Source organism: Octodon degus, unplaced genomic scaffold (genome assembly GCF_000260255.1).
Source record: "Octodon degus isolate 3935 unplaced genomic scaffold, OctDeg1.0 scaffold00030, whole genome shotgun sequence".
Taxonomy (NCBI): domain Eukaryota; kingdom Metazoa; phylum Chordata; class Mammalia; order Rodentia; family Octodontidae; genus Octodon; species Octodon degus.
Genome location: NW_004524606.1, coordinates 16,354,446 through 16,367,472, shown reverse-complemented (window position 1 = coordinate 16,367,472; position 13,027 = coordinate 16,354,446). Strand labels below are relative to the sequence as shown.

The 13,027-nt window shown below is 40.1% G+C and overlaps 1 protein-coding gene across 1 annotated transcript in view; it reads right to left on the bottom strand.

Moving 5' to 3' along the window:
- Cntn4 (contactin 4) overlaps positions 1–12,707 on the bottom strand; it is a 1,063,047-nt gene extending 1,050,340 nt beyond the window's left edge. The window contains exon 1 of the mRNA XM_023713310.1: positions 12,516–12,707. The gene's annotated coding sequence lies outside the window, so the exon portion shown is untranslated. The remainder of the gene's footprint in view (positions 1–12,515) is intronic.
- Between the last annotated feature and the right edge of the window lie 320 nt (positions 12,708–13,027).

Here is a 13,027-nt window from a genome sequence, read left to right as displayed (position 1 = left end):
ATTTAGAAAAGCCTCTTAATTCACTAGAGCAGGAAAGAATTCTGCTCTGAATAACAGTAATGACTAAAGTATTCATTTCAGTTACAGCTTATATTATAAACTACAATATGCTTGTAAATTGCTACTAGTAAAAGAATTGAGTAGTTAATGAAACTGTGAATTCACAATGGCCTCCTGTTACAGAGGGCACACACACACGCATTACAGCCAATTTAGTACTACCTAAAAATATTGTGGTGTCTGGGATCCTGATCATTAGCTTTTGAACTACAAGCCTAGGAATTCTGAGTTTGACTCTAATAACTGGTAAGACCTTCAAATGTGCTGAAGCAAAATAAAAGGGAATGTCTTTATCCAGTGAGACCATGATGCATCCAGGGGGCCAATGTTTGAATGGTATTTGTTGCACTGCGGCCATGATATTCTGCAGCAATAATACGGGAATCTTCAGAAACATGATTCTTCCACAAAACACACCACAAATACATGTAGAAACACTATCTAAGCAGGTTATTTTCTATGTCTTCTATAGAATGTTGACATCTTACCCATACCTCAGTCAGATAGGAAAGTAAAGCTGAAAATGGTGACAATGGATGGAAAATATCCGTACTCCTAACTTTCACCAAAAAAGGCTGAAAAAAGTCCTTCAGAGACTCATGCAGAACTACTTGCTCTTCCTATAAATACTTAAAGAGTTTATATATTTGACTTTTCTAGTTCCCAAATATAAATAGCAAGAACAAAGGGATAGTTCCCCCAAAGAAAGTGAACATACATGAAAACATGAATGGCAGCACAAGTCAAGCAGGGTCCTTGAGTGCAGGTATCAGCACCCAGCCACCCACCATGGGATCTTGTTGTACAATCCAGTGTCACAGACCTAGGGTTTCAACAAATATATCATAGCATCTACACATGCTATATTCTATGTAAGTTGCAAAGATAATTACAAATAATAAGAAAGCAAACATTCTCTTTTAAAAAATTATTCACAACATTTCCATTAGGCAGGTGAAATGAAATTCACTTTACAGTCTTAAAAAACTATCTTAGAAGACATGAATGATTGAGATCAAACAGCTGTTCAAAAACAAAGCACACAGTAAAATTCAGGTCAATCTGATTCTAAGGTCCATGCTTTATTATAAACTATTGTATTTATCACAAAGACCCTGTGTCATCAAAAAGTAAATTACCGCATATTTAGTTTCCTGATCTTAACCATCCAAAAGAAAAGTATAAAAATGAAGTGTAAGAAGTAAAGCCATGCTGTTATGTTGAGCTGTAGGGGACTCAGGTCAACAATTTCTGAATTGCCAGTCAAGCGGAAGACCCAATACTATTATGGACTACTGGACTCTTTTAGAATATTTTGCTGAGTTAGCACAGCTATAATATTCAAATAACGGAATTTAACAAAAGAAAAAGGGGACACAGATGAATGTGCATTCTGTATCTGTGTATTCAAAATGGTTAGGATAGATATATACATTCTCTTAATGAATAGAGGGATCTGTTCTAATAGTGTTTGTAAATAGGATATCATGTCCGCATCTTGTACAGCAAATAACCACTAGAAAGAATGTATGCAATGTGTTAATTATTGAAACCGTCCTACCAATTTGGTTTGAAACTGTCTCATTGCTAATCTTATTTTCTCAATAAAATTATGGAAAAAACATTGGTATACTAAAGATAAACTGTCTTTATAGTTACTTAGACTCAAGATTCCAGATAAGCATGTCTGTACCATAATTTTTACTAGGACTTATATACATAGCTTAAGACCTCATTATCTCTATAAAGAATGCCAGTTACCTAAGTAAATACAGTGTAAATATTGCTTGGCCTCTTCAATTAATTCACTAATCTGTGAGAGTCTAGAGTCAATAGCTAGCTAATAGCTAATCAAAGGAGAGACTAACAGCAAAACTATTCAAATTTATATTTGACAGTTGAAGACCCATCGTAATACAGATGACAATACAAATTTGTACAATGCAAAATGATAGCAGTTTGCCTAGAACCAATCTTACAAAACATACATTGTGATTTAAGTCATATTGTTCTTTTGTTTGATTTCCTGCTCCAAACTTGATCCATTTCATCATAAGCATACATGCAGAACCTGTCCTCACTGGAAATTTTCATGACAAACCTGGAAGGCACAGGTAAAATGAACACTCAGGATTTCTATTAATATACTTCTGCAAGATACAAAGAATTTTCATATATAAAAGTGCAACCTAACAGTACAGGAATATCTCACTGTGATAAGAACAAAGAAGGTTTTGTGTGCATGTTTTAAAACTCAAGATAATTATGAAATGCTGACTTAACCTTCATTTTCCAGTGTAACCAATTCCCTTTCCCCAAATACACATTTTTATTTAACCTTTACTAGAAAATGCATGTATTTTAAGGGTTATGAGTTAAAATTAAACTGGCTCATAGGTCCTGCTTTACCTTGGTCTTAAACATCCAGTAGAAAAGTATGAAGACGAAATATAAGAAATAAAGCCATGCTGTTATGTTGAGCTGTGGGGGACTCAGCTCAATAATTTCTGACATTGCCAGTTAAACAGAAGACCCAATGCTATTATGGGCTACTGGACTCTTTTAGAATATTTTGCTGAGTTTACACACCTACAATATTCAATAACGGAACTTAGAAAAAATGGGGTATACTTATGAATGTCCATTTTGTATCTGTGTATTCAAAGTGGCTGGGATAGATATATAGTTGCATTCTCTTAATGAATAGAATGATTTGTTCTAATGGTGTTTGTAAATAGGATCACAAGTCCGCATCTTGTACAGCAGTTAACCACTAAGAAGAATATATGCAGTGTATTATTTGTTGAAACTGTACTTCCGATTTGATTTGAAACTGTCTCATTGCTATCTGTTTATCAATAAAACTTTGAAAAAAAATGAAAATAAATAAACTGGCTCAAACATGGAAATCAACATTTGCAACACATGAAAATTGTTATCTCTGGTTTAGGAACAAGCAAAAACATCAAACTTTGTCTAAATATGAACTAATTCTGAAGTCAATTACTTTTAATTTCAAAGACATATATTTGTCATAAATTTTTCCTAATGACTCCTGCTGACTTGTTTGCCTTTTTCTCCAATACTAAGTACTGAATACAGGGTCTGTACACCGAGCTACATCATGAGATCTTCTTTTAATTTTTATTTTATTTTGAGATAGAATCTTGCTAAGTTGCCAAATTTTCCAGGCAAGGTTGAACATGGGACTTGTGATTTTCCTGCCTCAGCCTCCAGACTATTGGGATTATACACAAAACTCACCATGTTTGACTTTATTTGCTCTATTTGTCACAAACTCCATATAACTAATGCTTCATGAACAAATATTCTGAGTTCCATTGTATTTTTTTCATTTACCACGTGGAAAGCAAGAAATACTCAAAGGTGTGCAATAGTAATCAGTATTAATATCTAATTTCATTGAACACTTTATAATTTACTGTATTATGTATATTTTGCATAAAGCACTCCACATCTTCACAAAATTTGTAGTTTTAAATGGGTACTTATATAGATGTACTCGATACTAAACTAAATTTTAAATTTCTTGCCTTGTCATATCTAAACAACAATCTAAACTATATTTTATCCAATTATACAGATGACAAAACTGAAATCTGAAAAGGTAGTTAATTATCTATGCACAAGTGGTAAAAAATGGATATAGAAATGACAAGAATTTTTCCTGACTCAAATGTTCAAGCTCTTATCCACTGTCTCAAAGAATTCTTGTGCCTTAGTGACATTCAAAATATGAGCCATTACACAATGGTATGTATATAGGGCAATAAATTTGTCTCAGTTTGTCCCAGGAAGTTTGTGGCTCTAAACATGATGGTCCAAATTCCCAGGAACCCATTGGTTCTGAGAAAAAGGGGGTGTTGGTTTTCCTCATGATTTTTTTATCTGCAGCATGGCAAAAAATCCAAGAGTAGCAGATGCAGAGGAGGGAATGATTCTTTATGCCTCAGTAGTAATGAAAGAGGCTAAAGAGAATGACATTTGAATAGTATTTGCAAACTATGGTAAACACAGTAGAAAAAGAGAACAAGAGTAGACCAGAAAGGGAGGCAATGCAAACAAAGGCATGAAAGGAAATAAAATCAACACCATGGGTAGTTGGATTGGCACAGGTGAGCCTGAGAGGGACAGGCAATTGTAGAAAAATCATTTTGGAGAAACCACAGTACATCTTGAAGAGAGAATGAAGCCCCAAGATATGCTGTTACCTCTACTTCCCTTCCATAACTCTATAAAGAATGAAAAGCTTTGAGAAAAAAGAGAGTATTGGGATTGTGATGAAGTGATGAATATACATGCCTGGGTACAGGGATACGATGGGAGTTCTTGACTGAAGGTATGATTTAATATGAGTAGAGTTGCTGCCAGCCACACAACCAAAATGATACATCAGATGAGTTCATGGAAACAAAAAGACCTTCAATTAAACTTCCTTATTAAAATTCTTCCCTACCTTTTCTCCATAATCATCATTCAGGATTGTTTGGAAATGATAAAATTCCCACCCAAACCAAATGAAGTCAAAGGTCTGTTGATGAATTCAAAGAACTATATAAATCAACAGACAGTTCACTTTAGCTATAGCTGCAGTAATGATTCCAAACAAAGCAAGAGGACTGTCCTCTATTGGCTTCCTTCTTAGATAATCAGCATTGACCCATAACAGGTTCTAAAGGGTGGCAAGATAGCTACAGCTTTTCCAAGCCAATGTTTCTCCTGGTTTTCATCTCTGAATTCTCTTTGACTATAGGCTGTACTTCAGAGGCATTCACACACTCCTGCTGTAGTCCCCAAGAGGTAGAAAAGCACCAGGCTGCACCACAGTGGCTCTACTAGGCCCACAACTGTTTTATAACTTCTGATGGTGACAGAGAAAGCATGTTTCATGGAAAGCCCTGGTTCACAAATGTTAATACAACACATCCTAAGCCTATGTGCCAAGAATGTGATAATAATAACTGGAAAAATTAAAAGGGTTAAAGTTAATCTGTGTTAAAAAAAAATAGATAATGTGTACTTATTAACTAAACAATAAGAATCATTGCTCTGCTTTTTTCATTCAAAGGGAGGGATTACAAGGGGATCAATTCAATACAGGACACATATTTTATACAGTTATCTATAACAGTCACATACAAAGAATGCAAGAAAACTTTTTACACACTAAAGACCAAAAGAATCCAGTTGAGAGCCTGGGTCCCATGAAAATGCCCTGCCTGAGTTCAGCTGAAGACCTGGAGCCCATAACAGTGCCCTCAACAAGTCCAACTGGAGGCCTAGAGCCCACAATAATATCTCATGTAGGCCTGTTTCAAGGATCTGCATTAGGAAGGCCCAAAGGTCAGCAGTGGAAGCTAGAAAGTCCATGCCAGCAGGATGAAGGATCTGTGCTGGCAGTTCAAGGGTTCTGCACTGGAGCCAGGAAGCGATGTTCAAAGTAAGAATCAGAGCTCCCTGGAAAGGTACCACAGCCATCCTCAGAGACAGCAAGCTCTGAGCTCTCTGAGGATATCAGCTGAGCTCATCAGAAAAGCCAGCATGATAAGTACCTCAGGAGAACCAACAGTTCCCAACAGCTTTTCTTCTTCTCCAGTTCTGCCTCCTATGCTGCTGACACCAATCACCAGGTGACCCTCCTATACCCAGGACCAATCTGGTTCAGTTCAGTGGGGTGTTATAGGTTGTAAATCCATTACATATAGAATTAGCTGAAAATCTTGCCTGACTTCATTTAAGAGAGACCAGTTAGTTATTTCTCAAACCCATCTCCTTTCTTCCAAAGCACTGAGATACAAGTCATATCTTGGATTGATTTCAATGATGATTATTCAACTGAATGTAGCATGATGATCCTCTGAAGTTTAGCATACAACAACCCTCTGTGAGACTCAAATTATGTCCTTCTTCATGACTTGTACCTTGGCTGAAAAATGAGGACTATAGGAATTTAGAAAGGACAAAAACACAAACTGACCCCTTATATGACTCCACAGACAGCCTTTTACTCAAAAGCTATGACATATACACTGAAGTACACAAGAGCAAGAATGAAAAGCTATTTTCAGTCACTCACAATTTTGAATGTATCTATTGTTAGAGCTCATATTAGGGCCTATGGACCCTAGCTTTTGGGGATTCTGAAAAATGATAGTAAATATGTTAAAATTCCTCTGTCCCTCCAATATCATGAATCATTAAGAGCCTGAAACTAAGACACACACACACACACACACACACACACACACACACACACACAGCCTGACACAAGGCTAGGCATATATTTCCCTGGTAGAGCACTTGCCTAGCTAGCATTCAGAAGACCCTGGGTTTGATAGCCAACAATCCCCCAATACCTCTTCAGACACATTACAACCCACATAACATAAATAGCACAAAAGTAAAGAAAAAGGGGAAAGGAGTCTAGGTAAAAAGCAGAATTGTTAGGACATAAGGTTCAGGGAAAATCAGGAAGAAATAAATAAGGACTTTGGGAATGTCAGTTCGTACTATGTAGGCCTACTTAAACAACAAGATTATCATTACCTGGGAAGATGCCACTAAGTCATACCAAAGGAGAAGACAAAATGAGTCCACCACATCAGAGTAATAGAGCTGGCAAATGACATACTCTCAATATGAGACGATGAAGCAAATTCTCATGTAAGTGGACTGAGGCAACAGGAGAACAACAAAGAAGAGCTTTTCTTTTCCTTTTAGAGGATTCCAGGCTCAAGTAGGTCCATTCTGTGCTGCAAAAAGTTTTTGCAAAACTGAAAGAACAATCCTATCTTCCTGCAGGAGACAAAGTTGAGCAATGTATTCAATGAAAAGGAAATTTAGGAAAGACTATTTTAAAAGTACATTTAGAATATTTGCTTATTCTGAGAAGGGAAGAGGAAGAGTTTATTCTCATGCTCTACCCACATCTTAAGGGCTGACCCAAGACTGCAACAACAGAATCTTAAGGGAACGGACAGAATTCAGAACACAGTCCCTGAAAAATCTGCTTATCAGAAATGCAAATGAACTGTACTAGAGAGGAAGTGGATTTTAATTTCAGTATCTGCTCTTGGTCCTGGACAGTGCTCAAGATAAGCCTGTATTGTACCAAGTTCTACTCTTTATATTTTAAGTTAGCTGCCATGATCCTTCTTCCTCAGGATTGATTGATTGATTGATTGATTACATTTAGGGCAGGGTCCACAAGGTCCACAGGGTCTATGGTCTACAGGGTCTCACTACATAGATCCGACTTGTACTGATTCTCCTGTTTCCAGCCTAACAAGTGCTAGGATTACAGGCAAGAGCCACTATGGCCAGTCTCAATCTCTATCTCTAGCTCAGTGTGCCCCGGGGTGGGGGGGTTAGCACTGCACGCGGGGTATCAAATCCCAGCTGCTCCACTCTACCTAAGCAGGTGCTTTAGTTTGCTGAGCTATTAGACCAGCCTCAGGAATTTTAATTTTCCTGATTATTTTTGCATAGGCACATGAAAAGGTGGTTCAATTGCTTGATGAGGAATTCTGCTGTGGTAAAACAAAAAAATGCCATAGTGTCCCTCCACAGAAAGAGAAGAGAAAAATCTATTCTGGAGCAGAGGACCTGGTACAAATCATAGTTTTGCTCTTTATAATATATGTTGAGCTCATTATTTTATTTAGCTCTGCCTAGATAATGATAGTGATCTAAAGGTCAAAGTACTTTCCAAAGTGCCCCAAAATCTCCTTCTGTAAGCAGCCTGAGGTGACCTGTGAAAACAGCTCACTACTCTCCTGACCCAGAAAACCCCACAAAAGCACCTCAATCAAGAGGCTGAAGTCTTCACGTTCATGTTAAGAACACCCATAACACTAACTGCCCAGGCTATCAAGGGTATGGTACCTGACAGGCCACCAAGAATCTAAAGGATGTCACATTAAAGAAGCAATGTGTGCCATTCTGGCACAATGGTAGAGTTGGTAGGAGTGTCCATGCCAAACAAGGGGACTGAACACAGGATGCATGGCCCAAAAATGTGAAGAGCAGTGCTGAACTCAAGGGCTTTGATGTAGCTTCCCTGGGCATTGAACATGTGCATGTGCAGAAAACACCCACAACATGCCTTGGTGCTCAAAGAGCTCAGGGCCAGATTATCCCATACGTGAGCTACTATGCCACAGTGACATGATCTCTACAGAAAAGGACAATGTGTTCCTAAACCAGGGGAGGAAGTTGCACAGAAGAAAAAGACATCCCAGAAGAAAATGAAGAAATCAAAACTTATGGCATAAAAATAAAGTAGGCATAAAATAAATGTAAATACAAGTAAAAGGAAGTATTCCTAAACTGGCATGGAACAGTTCTTTGTGCCTCCAATCCCAGCATTCTGGGATCATAGAGCTGGAGGATCTCAAGTTTGAACCTAGACAGAGCAACTCAAGAAGAACTAGCTTCAAAAAAGAAACCAAATTATTTAATTTATTATATTTTGAAAAGGGATGTATCTCAGTGAAGGTTATAGGTTCAATCATCACTTCTCTAATAAAAGTCTCAAAATAGCAAGCAGTATGTATGTATGACTTACGTCTGTCAATATTTTATTTCTTATGATTGTTCTTATGAATTTTTTATGAATATATGTTGTGCATGGAGGAAATAATACATGTGGCAGTAGGACATCAGAAAATGCTGCCTGTTCACCCAGCCACATCCTTCCTTTCTGGATACACAGTTAGGCTACATTCTCCTGCTTCCATTATGGTATAATAGACACACATGAAACCGAGCTCTAGCCAACAAAATGCACACCAAAGTGACATGCAACCCTTCACGGCTGCACAGTTAACATGCTTCCAACAGCCTCATCATCACATACATGGAGCCTCACTGAAGATGACAGAGATACACAACAGATGAAGGCTGCTTCTCTAATCACACCCCACATTATTCCCACAGTCATCCATTTTGAGATTTGGAATAAAAAATATTTTTTTTCCACATGAGACAGTACACTTTCTGGATTCATTTCTTATCGCTACTAAATTAAATAACCTAACATAGCCCAGCTCTTTAACTTCTTATGCTCAATTTCTATCATGATTGCTTGAAATAGACGTTATCCCAATTTGATTGCTAAGGAACTAGAGCTCACAGAAATTATACACCTTACTTAATACTATGAATACAATTAATGGTGGGAGTGGCATCAGAGCTGAAGCTGGATCTGGTATCTACTCGCAATCTATGCTTTTCCTAGACTCACATGTTACTGCAATGTAGAAAGCAACCTTCCTTTCTAACCCAGAGAAACTTCTATTTCCTTTTTCACTTCTCTATCTACTTTGGGAGACCTAGAATGACTTCTCCCAAACACTTTCATCTCATCCCTAAATCTATCCAATGAACAGGAAAACAAGTAGTGCTTTTAATCCAGTTATTATAGGAGAAAGGAAACTCCAGCAGTTTTACAGTTGGGCACAGTGTCAGGCTCAGTGAATGGCAGAGCATACATGATGGAAGATTAAAATATCCCAAACCGGCAGGGATCTCCAGAGCAGGGTATGCACCCAGGGATGGTACAAACATCACCAGAATACAAAGAAATGCATCACCCTTCTGTTTCTTACTTTTCACTTTATTAATCTTTTTCCTTCTGAGTGTGTTTTCTAAATACTATATTGTATACCTGTCCTTGTTCTTAATTTGGAAGTATATTTTAATAGCATGTGGTCAAATTTTCATCAGCTAAATAAAACAATAAAAGAAAATGAAAGTCAATATATATAGGAAATATATATCCTTTTCTCTCATTAGATTTAAAACACAGATTTATAGAAAACACAAAAAGCTCTCCACATCACTGTACTGACATGTGACTATCACATGAAATAGATTTATTCAATTAAACTCATATAAAACCAAGTTTTCACAAAAAAAAGTTTCTTTAGATTAAAAGAATAGAACTAAAGTATATTATGTCTATATCTTGGAATATAACAACTTATAACATAAAGACATATTGTAACATTTTAGAATTTTTAGCAAACTTGGTAGCATCAGAAATATAGAGAGGAGTTTCCAGTTGGAAATTTTACTTATTTAAGTTACTTATATTTTTTATGACCTAAGCTGTCACAATTTATATCCAGTGGACCTTTCAGAATTTTTAGCCAAAAGATACAGCGCTTGGAATGGGACAGTCAGATCAACGGCTGAGGCACAAAAGCAGAGTACTGTAAAGTAGGTAAGATAGGACATGATTTAAAAAAAAGTCCACAACTATTTGATAGTTTTGCTCTCTAATCACTCTGGATCAGCTGCCATATGAAGGAACTCTGGGCAGAAGTACAAAACTGACTTGCAGCTGCTTCAAAAGTCCTCCAAGTTAAAAAAAAAAAAATGTGTTCTTGAAATCTACAAATAAGGAAATTGGCCCCTGTGGAATTACCCATGTGGCTGTGACCTGCCACATTAAATAACAGGTGACTTCTAGAATTTTAACCCCTAACTGAAAAGGTCAGTTTTTCCAGTCTCTCTGGCAACCTGCTAAAATCCACACTGAAAATAATGTTTATCATTATGATCTACCTCAACAAAACAGCATTTCAAGCCAGTTTAAATAAACAAACAATAAATAGAATTGTACCAAAGCAACATAATAATAATAATAATAATAATAATAATAATAATAATGGTATTCTCATAGGACTTGTTTTTGATCATTTCAAATCTTATACTCCCATAACTCATTGTGCAGATACCCACAAGTCTCAAATGAAATCAAGATGAAGATAGCAAGAATAAATTTATGGGTGAAGTGTGAATTTTGTCCTAAGAGCTGCCAACATGTTACCAAGAAAGCCACCAGATGCTTAGGGGAGCCTGTCTGCAGGAGACACAGTTCTTTACCTACCTAGGTTGAAAGAAACAAACTTGTTAATCAGTCAGGTTTGAAAGCTATTATGCTGCCCTCTTTGAAAAGATATCTACAGTCCTTACACTCCCACCCCAGTCCCTAAAAAACAAAACCACAAACCTCAAAATGCAAAGGTTCAATTGCACCTCCGACTTATTCTATGCAGGTGTCCACGCAATCACTTATGTGGCATTATTCCTTGGAACACGCAGCTAGCACCACTGTACATTGCAGGAGCTTCAATTAAAACATGCTGTTATTCTGAAAACGTCCCTGCCCCTAGTTCATTCTAGTAGGAAAACTAAAAAAGTTGCATAAGCATTGCTGGCAGGCTCCTCCTTACAAACCAACCTCCCATGGATCCCAAGACCTAGCCCACTCTCCTACACACACGCAGGGAGACCGGTCATGCTCATTGACTCTAACACAAACTCCTCAACCCTTTGGCTCCAAAATCTGGAAAGCGAAGACGCCCCAGCCAACAATCTACCACTTTTATCTTCCAGTTTCGCGAAGCTGCCTCCTCTCCTAACCAACACAGGGCTGCAAAACGCGTTTGTGCATCAGACACCTAGGTTGGTTCGGAGTGACACCGGAGCTCACATCCTAGTACCCTCACCTCCACACCTTTCTATATATATATATATATATATATATATATATGGCACAAAGAGAGGAAATAAGAGGATTGAGCGCTCCTTTTCAGAAGGAGAACAAGCAGGTTTGTGTGTACGGGGCGCTGCGCACACGCCCCTGGGCTGAGAGAGAAGGCGGCTAACTGCTTCTCAAAAGAAACTGAAAATTCCCCCGAAGTTGTTGGAAATGGAATGCCATCTCTACAGGCTTCCTCGACCCAGGCTGGTGCGCAGATATCCTTCCCCAGAGCCCGCGCAGTTAGCCGCCGTCTCCCCGGAGATCAGCACAGACCGCTCACAGAAAGGCTTTCTCCAATTCCGCATGTTTCAACAGGGCTTTCTCAGCCGCGCTACGGGGGTGCCCGTTCCCTTAAGTCCCCCTCCCTTCACACCCAGCCCAAGTTCTCCTCCTTCTCTCGTAGGCTACAGCTGGGCTATTGGAACCCCGGGACCCACATCAAAAACCATCCCCGGGGAAGAGGTGCCCGCCAGTACCAGGGGTGCGCGGAGAGGGCAAAAGCCTGCACCCGCGGGAGGAGCAGATTGTAAGGGCCCCCGGAGCGTTCCGGCGCTGGGCTCCTGTTTTATAGCTCCCTTGCGTTGAACAAACTTACTTTCAGACTGTGAAGGAAAAAGGTCAGAGTGGGGTGATGGCGGACTTCTCCGGGCCTTGACTCTTCCCAGCTTCGGGGCGCTTGGCGTCTGCTGGCCGGCGAGGCAGGGCAAGCCAGCTGGGGTTCAGTCCACAGCCTGCCCAACCCCGCGAGATGAGAACCCCGAGTGTCCCTCTCCCCACCCGGCAACCTGCAAACACCAAGCCCTTTACTCCAAATCAGAGCGCGGGGTGCCGGGGCACCTGCAGCCAGGCTGGAGCCAGACCCTGGCCCTCGCGCGTCACTTACCTCCGCACCTGGGTACGGCGCCGCGGAGAGCCTCGCGGGCAGCGGGACCGGGTCCGAAGGCACGGGGTAGTGCGAAGGCTCCCTACTTGCGACCAATCCGGGTGCTCAACTCAGTGTTCGGTCTGCTACTGCGCTCCCCTCGCTCCTTGCGCTCGCGGCAGCTCAAAAAACCCGGCGCGCGGAGTTGAGTATGCCAGCTCCCCGGCGCCGGGGAGGGGGCGAGGCGCGCGGGGGGACGAAGCGCGGGAGCTGGGCATGCTCAGTGCCGGCCAAAGGAGGGGCGCCCGGCCGCCGCACCTGCCCGGCCCCGCCCGGAGTTGGCAGTCCCCCGGCCCCAAGGGCGAAATTGGTCCGGACGCTTTCCGAATCCTCCCAGCCAACAGCAGAGACGACTGGCCTACATCCTGCAGGGGACACAGGGTGTGTGGGTCAGACGCGCAAGGAGGGGCCGCTGCCTTCCTTTGCAACCTGAGTCTTGGGGCACCAGGAGGCGCGACTTGCCAGAGTACTCA